The sequence below is a fragment of the Oryx dammah genome, unplaced genomic scaffold (genome assembly GCF_014754425.2).
Source record: "Oryx dammah isolate SB20612 unplaced genomic scaffold, SCBI_Odam_1.1 HiC_scaffold_24, whole genome shotgun sequence".
Taxonomy (NCBI): Eukaryota; Metazoa; Chordata; class Mammalia; order Artiodactyla; family Bovidae; genus Oryx; species Oryx dammah.
This window is the reverse complement of record NW_024070208.1, coordinates 59925119-59935447: the sequence shown is the minus strand read 5'-3', so window position 1 is coordinate 59935447 and position 10329 is coordinate 59925119.

Genomic DNA, 10329 nt, shown 5'->3' with positions numbered 1-10329 from the left:
GATTAATAATCTGCATTTCTTCGTGCCTGAATGAGGTAGATACGGAAGACATACTCTGCCATGAGCAAGGACTGTAAAGGTGTTCCTGTCATTGCCATCTCTCATCATCAGAGACTTGCATTCCAGCATGGAAAGTGCATAAGGAGGAGGGGCTGAGGTCAAGGACATTAGGAGTAAAACTATGAAAGAACTCAGATAGCTGGAAGATCCTATTAGAAGATAAGCAGTGATATTTACTTTGAGAATTTAGGAAACTCTTGGGATTTCACTTGCTGTAGGAAACACAGGACTCTTCTTAAATTTTGTCCCTAATTTTGAATTGTAGCAGAATGTTTCAACCAATAGGTTAAGCAGTATATATGCATTATACATACTGGGTTCCCTGAGGGCTCATATGGTAAAGAATCTGCCTGCAATGCAGGAGACCTGTGTTCAATCCCTGGGTTGGGAAAAATGCCAGGAGAAAGGACTGGAACCCACTCCAATATTCTTGCCTGGAGAATTCCATGGACAGAAGAGCCTGGCAGGCAGTCTATGGGGTCACAGAGTCGGACCTACTCATACATGAAGTCTTTCACTTTCATATATTATATACTTTATCCTACTCTCTACAACTTTAACACTATTATTTTCTGTATTTTACACTTGATTAATAACATGAGAATGAATTGTTCCACATCCTAGTTATCACTTTATTATTCTAATTTTATGTATGCTGATGTATTTTTAGCACAAATTAAGTAAATATTTATAAAAAAGATTAGAAGTAGAATACATCATGTATAGAAAAAAAATATTGCATTAAAGATATATTTTACCTTAGTTTATGTTATTAGTTGATCAGTGCTCTATTATTAACCTGATGTCACATGGTATTTCTTCCTCATCCTTTTGAAACAATGGATGTGTAGAAAAAAAGAAAAAAATTTCCTAAAGTCATGGGTTTCATTATAAAGGACAACATAGAAGAGCCAGAAGTTTAGATTAAAGTTTTAGGGTAGGATATCATATGCATAATTCAAATTCTTCAATCCAATTTTAGGTAGGCTTTTCCAGCATTATGTTTGAACAGTATCTAATGTATAGATGGGCTGTACTCAGTAACTCAGTTGCATGTGTCTGTTTGTAACCCCATGTGACCCCAAAGGAACACACCAGGCTCCTTTGTCTGTGGAATTTTCCAGGCAATACTGGAGTGGGTTCCCATTTCCTACTCCAGAGGATCTTCCTGACCCAAGGATCAAACCTAGGTCTCTTGCATCTCCTGCAATAGGAGGCAGGTTCATTACCACTGAGCTACCTGGGCAGACGTATTGTAGATAGATCATTACAGAAAGGGGTCTGGCATTCATTTGCAGGTGAGTACTGTGGGTAGCTCATTACATTGGTTAATTTCAACAAGCCATCATTAGCTTTGCTCTTAAAAGCAAAACTATCAGAAACTTCTCCTTCCCAAAACTATCCAACCAAGATATTCTAATCATAATCCTTTATTTCAAGAAATAGCAGTAATATGACAAGCCAGGCATCCATCACCACCCTGGTGGGTCTTTATGTGGATAAAACTTGCCTTTAAGCTGCAGCTAGCTCTTTAATCTATAATGGTTCAGAATTGTACATCTTTACTCTGTTTTCAGACTTTTCACTAGAAGAGATAGCCACCCTGAGTCCCTTATTTTATTAACCTATTTGGCCAGATAGATCAAAGCTTTAGAAATAATAAGACCAGGGTTTCTATTACTTTATATAATGACATGATTCTCCTACAGCTCTTGTGACTTCCTACAGAGATTAGAACACTTGTATTTCACAGTTGGCATTGTGCAAGTTTAAAGCACAGTGTTACCCTATTATGACATTTGAGAAATAAATTCTTAAAAATAAATAACAATATATCTATAAATCTAATTTTCTATAAATGCTGCAAACAATTAACATCACTGATTGTACTTTTTAAATAAAATCTAAGTTTTCAGTAACTACTTCTCTTTATTACTGATTTTTTTTCCCCTGAATCATCCCAGAGTTTCACAATTGAGTCACATTTCATGGCCTTTTACTTCATTATTTTTTTTCTCCTTTTTCAATTTCTTTTATTAAGACAGCAGAGGTCTGTTTGGAGCTCCCCTGCCTGGCACTGCTGCAGGGATTTAAACTTTGGAAAGTTCAAAGAAAACAAGTATTATAAGGAGAAGCCTTGGATTTATATAGATTCTTTTGAAGAGCTCAATGTACAAGAAACCTCTCCCATGGTCAGGGTTAAGGTTACAAAGTATAAAACATGCAATCTCTATATTCTCGTCAGCCTCTCATTTTTCTGTACAATTCCAAAAACACCTTTTTGAAAATGGTAGGTGCAATTATCAGCCACAGTTCCACCAGAAAGGAAACAGATTTCTACATAGATTTTTTTTTCAAGAGTCTATAACAAAAAAATATTTATAGAAATAAAGGTAGAGTTAAGGGAAATAGTAACAAGGGGCACTGAGTTCCTCAGATACTGATATGCCTTTACTGGCCTTACACCAAAACAAAACAAAACAACACAACAGCAAATAAAGAAAAGAAAAGAAAAAAAATAAAAAGCAAAAAAAAAAAACCCCTGCAGGAGTAAATCATGCTACTGAAGCCCAGTGAGAGAATCAGAAAAGAGTCAACCAACCAATGCTATAAGGTGAGTGGACGCTGTCATAACCCAAGAACACTCCCCACAGCAAGGAGAGTGGATGAGAGGTGTCCCTCCTCCTTCCCTCTCATCTCTCCTAAGGCCTCTTGTTTACCCCAGCTAACTGGAAGATAGCCCATACCTGCATGAGTGATGCAGTCACAGAGGTCAACCTCTTAGGCACAAAGAAAGGTAGAAAACAAATGTAGAAGGGTGCAAAAGTAAAAGACTCAACTGTGCCTTTTACCATTTAGGTTTTTATTGCTTTCGTTTTCTCAAATTAAGACTATTTAACAGAAGGCAAACATAATTTTAATGTTATTACATACCATGAGATAATGTAAATTAAGTCATAAGGCCACCTCTAAAATATAAAATGTAAGATTAGCCATCTCCAGAATGCTTCATACCAAGCAAGAGAGAACTGATGGGAATGGGGAATGAATTAGTGAAATAATAAATATAAGATATTTATTATGTGGTATATGATATGCATAGCTGTTGCTATATGAGCAGATATACAACAAATGAAACATAGAAACTCAGGTATAAATGAAGAAACTATACTCCTTTCATTTCACTTAATTGAATTTACAATTTTCTATGTTCAGTTATTTACATATTTGAAATTGGAATTTATGTATACCATCCAAAGGAATGTTTGGAGTTTCTGAGAATGTTGCATATATGGAGTTGGTGAGAATGTTCATTCAGGTTTTTCTATAAGATTTTATGGAAAAAACCTGAATGAATGTTTTGGCCATCCAATAATAAAACCATTTCAATACACTGTTTCCCCAAACCTTCAGACTCCTTCTGTACTGGTATTACCCCTCAGCTTCATCGATCATAGGCCAGTGTTGAATCTAGACTTCAATTAACCAATGAAACCAGGTAGTGACTCCAAAAACTCATGCTTCCATATTAAATTCCAAATGCACAACACAATAGATTCGACTTTCTCCAATCTTAACTTGTCTTTCTTTGTATAATTCTTTTAGAATCCATTTCTACTATTACTTCCTAAGATTACCTGATACAAGTTAGCAAGATCTATCAGATCTTTCAGTGTAGACATGTCTTCTTTGGAAGTCAAATTTAAAATTCTCACTCTGGATCATGTTGGGGCTTAAATCTTATTAAACTACCTGGACCCAGTGATGAGAAAGAAAAGTCGTTCTTAAAGAGAATAATACTCTTGCAAGTAAATTGATCATAATAAAATCATTTAAAGTCTTTATTGAAAGGAAGAACAGACTTGGGATTCAGGGATTAAGCTACTACAACATCCTCTGTGTCAAGGTCTTTTTCCCCTCTCTACTTTGTGAGACCTGTTCTCCAGATGGCACAGTGGTAAAGAATCCATTTGCCATTGCAGGAAATACGACAGACATGGGTTTGATCCTTGGGTTAGGAAGATACCTTGGAGTAGGAATTGGCAACCCCTCCAGTATTCTTGCTTGGAGAGTTTCATGGACAGAGGAGCCTGGCAGACTACAGTCCATAGGGTTGCAAAGAGTCAGACATATATTTGTTGGCACCTTGTAAGTCTGTCTCTAATTTGTTAAAATCCATCCTCCATACTTTCAGGCCTGCAGAAGAAATATTCCAAGGTCTTTGTTCTTTTAAAATCAGACTCTGATATTGAAATTTTTGCTGAAATCATGTTTGCCATTTGAATACACAAACAAAAATAAATGCCTGAATGAATTCTCTTATTTATAGGCATAATTCTCCAAGAAACTTATGGCATAGAAGCAACCTTTCTTCTTAATAGTCAGAATTAATTATATCAGCTAACAGAATAAATTTAAAAAGTGACCAGACAGTAGGATAAATCTCCAGCTCAATGGAACCTTTACTGTGTCCCTTGGAAAGTGAGTTGAGTTTCTGGAAATGAAGGTCTCCAAATCAAGAAAAGCATGTTTGTGGGGACAGATGATACAGGTGACTCATGTAAGTGATGGTTAGAGAGATTAATTCTATCCTCCTTTTAGACAGTATATTCTAGCTACTAAGTAAATAGTGTCTCATGACTACCCTAGCATAGTTTGATTCCTATGCCATATCCTAGAAGACAGCACTCAAGTCTCAAAGTATAGACCTCTCTAGTTTCCATCTTAGCTGAGCCTTCAGTGAGCTATTACACCATTCATTCTATCAGGCCATTTCCCTCTTTGTTTTGGGGAACAAAGGGAGATCAGTGATTTCTGTGATCAAGAGCTCATTGTCTTACTGAATTTGAAATACAATCAGTGACTTAGACTGAGCATATCTGTTGAATAAAATAGCAGGCATTTTGTGAATAATAATGATACTTACAAATAGAAACATTTCAAACAAGGAAGAAAAAAATTCTATAGCAGGAACATTTATTAATTTCTATAAGAATATATTGTTTTCACTTCCAGTGTGGAAAGTGGTTAATTTAATAAACCAGACACTAGGAAGCTGGATGCTATCACCAAAGGATTGTGTGAAATTGAGTACTTTGTGTTTGTCTTAATACTGATAGGGTTGACAGATTTAACACATCAGAATGTAGAATACCCAGTCAAATTTGAATTGCAGACACGCACCACATATTTTTTTAGTATAAACATATCCAATGCAATATCTGGAGTATATTTATGCTAAGAAATGTTGTTTATTTAAAACTCAAATTTAAATCACCATCTCATATTTATCTGACAACTCTAACTGCTATACGATTGGATATTCTAAAGTTCCTGTAGTAAAATCAGCATTGGAGATAGGGTACTGGCTTCAGAGACCATTAACAGCAACTACCAGTGTCAAAATGGACATTATATTAATGAGGTCCATGGGATAAATACCAGAATTACATATGATAGACAGTAGTTGCCATCCATGGGCAGGTCATCCTGTTTGAGACTGGTGACATAATTCATGGGACCTACTAAAAAAAATGAGTATTTAGGGCTTCTATTCAAAAATTCCTATGAATTTCAAGATAGTTTCAAAAGAACTTTAAACCAAATGTAGACCCTTCTGAATGAAGGGCTGGTGTGGCTATATGGGTATCACATATAACGAAGCTGGTGCTGTTCCTGCCTACATGGCTTTAAAGATTTTCTATTAAGAGTGAATGTTCTTGGTCCATCATTAATGTTAGACAAAATGATATATACATTTTATTACCATTTCCATACCCAGAGCTTCTTTGATCAGATCTCCCAGTATTTTTCTCTGCTGTCTTCTAAGGAAGCTGGTCAGGCTACTTGTCACTGCCTGACAGTCAATATACCCACTAGTCACGTAGATGCCAAGGATCGAACCCGAGGCCTCATATATGCAAAGCATGCACTCTACCACTGAACTACATCTGCAATCTGTCCTGTCTCTTCCTTTATACTAATTTGATGAGTAAGTATACTACTCCTAGTTCTCTGCATGGAAGGACTTCTCTTTACCACTGCCCTTTAGTGCCAACCATGAAAGAAGCTATAAAATGGCAGCTGTTCTTTTCAGCTAGTGCCCACTTATTACACTAACCTACTACTTAACCAACACCAACAACTTTTTGGACTATGCCTGTTGGTCATAGGAAATCCTCAATGAGACCCAGGATTTGAGCTGAAGAAGAGGAACAGAGGCAAGTGACATGGGAATCCAACCTGTATATTCATAATTAATTTGCTAAGGCTTCCAAATATTTTTGAGCCTGGGCCCTTATGGACACTTACATCATACAGTAGGTTGCAGTTGGCCCTGCCAAACGTTAGGAATTGGTAGATGTGCAGCTTGAGTTTCAGTCACTTACTGTCTTTATGACCATCTAGCAGCATAACAAGAGGTTTATTGAAGAGAAGAGTTCTTGGCTATAAAAGTCATTAGAACTCCAGAACTCTAAGATTTCATACTGTGATTTTCCTTTCAGGCATTTCCAACGGCTCTAAATTGCATCTTATCCATTATACATGCTTCAAGCGTCATCAAATACACTGGGTTATATGAACCAAGTGACAGATCTACTTTCCCTACAGCTTTGATATACTAGAGATTCTGATTCTCACTCAAATCAACTACTCTCAGAGTTATCCATTAAATGAGTCTTTGTTTCAGTCACAAATGGGGTATGCTCTGTCTCCAAACTCCAAAGAGCTTCACCAAGTATTGTGCATTGTTCTGGGACATTGGAACTGAAAGGTGCAAAAAAACTGTCATTTATCATAAAGAGCATATTCTAGCACAGCACAACCCCTGGACTCCTGAAGACTTCATCATTGCAAATGGCCATTAAATCTCTGCTAAGTTTATCTGCCAACTTCTGACAAATGTTCATCTAGATAACACTTCCCATTCACTGCATTCAATTAACATGATGTGATCAATATATTAGACTAATGAAAAATCCTGTGAAATGCCAAGATGATCAAACTCCTTGCAAACCAAGCTGTAATAGAGAATAAAGGAATTAACAACCTTGAGGCAAGACAATGAATGTGTACTACAGTCCATTCTAGGTGACCATTAATTGTTTTTGATTCTTCCTCCTGATGCATACCAAGTAGTTATTCACTAATTCACTACTAACATAGCAGAGTTTGTTAGTAACAGGAGTTTTACTGTTACACTCCAGTAAAAGTTGCCATAACTCAAATAGCAGCTGCTATTGCAGCTAATATTTGATTAGGTTTAGAAAAATCCTTCTGGCTTGTGCAGAGAACATACTGGCAATTGAACAGGAGATATGGCAGGCAGTTATCCTAGTAACTTTCAAGTGTTTGTTAGTGTTACTAATCACTGTAAGATCTCATGGGTTGTTATTGCTACTGATTTACTATGTTGGTGAAGCAAAGAGAAATTTATTAGGCTCTTATATAGCCCCTTTTACCCTAATACATCTTACTCTTCAGAATAGGGGGCCAAGAGGGTTCCAGATGGTGCTAGTGGTAAAAAATCTGCCTGCCAATACAGTAGTCACAAGAGACATGGGTTCAATCCTTGGGTGGGGAAGGGCCTTTAGAGAAGAAAATGGTAGCCTGCTCCAGTATTCCTGCTGGGGGAATCCCTTGGACAGAGGAGCCTGGGGGTTATAGTCGATAGGGTTGCAAAGAGTTGGACACTACTGAGCACAAACACGCACAGGGTTTTAGAAGTTGCAAAAATATAAATTCCAAGTAATTAAATTTCAGCCGAGGGGAAAAAACAAAAGTTGTATTGGTGGCCCCTTTGGCCCAGTTGTAAAAATAAATAAGGCAAAATCTTGATCAAGTGTTATTCTTGAGCTTCCTTCCACTCTAACTGAAGAATTGTGATTGTGCTTCTTGTTTCTTTTGTACTAACATGAGCAAAAGCTATCAAACACATCACTGAAAGCCTTGGCATTTTTCTTTCTCTGTAGTGATATGCTGTAAATGCCTGCATGTTCCCTGGTATAAGAAGACTCTTCCTTGAGGGGACCTGGCATCAACTTCAAACAATAGGCTATGGATTTTTGAACAGATCTAGTTTTAAGGACTATTGTTCCTTGGAAGGAAAGCTTTGGCAAACCTAGACAGCATATTAAAAAGCAGAGACATCAAGTTGCCAACAAAAGTCAGCGTAGACAAAACTATGCTTTTTTCAGTAGTCCTGTATGAATGTATGAGTTGAACCATATAGAAGGCTGAGTGCCGAAGAACTGATGCTTTCAAATTGTGGTGTGGAGAAGTCCCTTGGATTGCAAGATCAAACCACTCATCTAAAGGAAATAAACCTTGAATATTCATTGGAAGGACTGATGTTGACACTGAAGCTCCAATACTTTGGCCACCTGATGTGAAGAGTCAACGCATTGGAAAAGACCCTGATGCTAGGAAAGATTGAAAGCAAAGGAGAAGGAGGTGGCAGAGGATGAGATGTTGCAATAGCATCATTGACTCAATGGACATGAATTTCAGCAAACTCTACGAGGCAGTATAAGACAGAGGACCCTGGTGTTCTTCAGCCCGTGGGGTCACAAAAAGTCAGACACAGTATAGCAAATGAAAGACAATAATAAGATCTGGAGACTGGGGTAACGATCACTATTTGCCAATGCCATAACTTCTCACTAGCTCTTGAGCTGTTTATACAAATCAAGATGCACCATAGTTGACTCTATCTCTCTTCTAGGAAAACCATGCTCTATTTAGTCATCAGAGTCCAGAATATCAAGTTATTCTGACAGACACTCAGGTCATGCTAACCAATATACATATTAGTTTTTCTGCCACCTAGTCCCTTTTATTTCACAGTCTCACCTTACCATTGACCATTAAGTGGTACATTATATCCCTATTGACAACCACAAAATGCAGAGAACAGCCACCATCAACATTCTCAGAGATGTGGGTATGTCCATTTTCAATTGATTTCTTACTGCCTTACAAAGTGTTTTGTATACACTTAAAGAAAGGCAATGCCAAAGAATGCTCAAACTACCATACCATTGCATTCATCTCACATGCTAGTAAAGTAATGCTCAAAATTCTCCAAGTCAGGCTTCAGCAATGTGAACAGTGAAATTCCAGATGTTCAAGCTGGTTTTAGAAAAGGCAGAGGAACCAGAGATCAAATTGCCAACATCTGCTGGATCATGGAAAAAGCAAGAGAGTTCCAGAAAAACATCTATTTCTGCTTTATTGACTATGCCAAAGCCTTTGACTGTGTGGATCACCATAAACTGTGGAAAATTCTGAAAGAGATGGGAATACCAGACCACCTAACCTGCCTCTTGAGAAACCTCTATGCAAGTCAGGAAGCAGCAGTTAGAACTGGACATGAAACCACAGACTGGTTCCAAATAGGAAAAGGAGTATGTCAAGGCTGTATATTGTCACCCTGCTTATTTAACTTACATGCAGAGTACATCATGAGAAATGCTGGGCTGGAAGAAACACAAGCTGGAATCAAGATTGCTGGGAGAAATATCAATAACCTCAGATATGCAGATGACACCACCCTTATGGCAGAAAGTGAAGAGAAACTAAAAAGCCTCTTGATGAAAGTGAAAGAGGAGAGTGAAAAAGTTGGCTTACAGCTCAACATTCAGAAAACGAAGATCATGGCATCTGGTCCCATCACTTCATGGCAAATAGATGGGGAAACAGTGGAAACAGTGTCAGACTTTAATTTTTTTGGCTCCAAAATCACTGTAGATGGTGATTGCAGCCATGAAATTAAAAGACACTTACTCCTTGGAAGGAAAGTTATGACCAACCTAGATAGCATATTCAAAAGCAAAGACATTACTTTGCCAACAAAGGTCTGTCTAGTCAAGGCTATGGTTTTCCCAGTGGTCATGTATGGATGTGAGAACTGGACTGTGAAGAAAGCTGAGCACTGAAGAATTGATGCTTTTGAACTGTGGTGTTGGAGAAGACTCTTGAGAGTCCCTTGGACTGCAAGGAGATCCAACCAGTCCATTCTAAAGGAGATCAGCCCTGGGTGTTCTTTGGAAGGACTGATGCTAAAGCTGAAACTCCAATACTTTGGCCACCTGATGCAAAGAGTTGACTCATTGGAAAAGACTGATGCTGGGAGGGACTGAGAGCAGGAGGAGAAGGGGACGACAGAGGATGAGATGGCTGGATGGCATCACTGACTTGATGGACATGAGTTTGAGTGAATTCCGGGGGTTGGTGATGGACAGGGAGGCCTGGCTTGCTGCAGTTCAT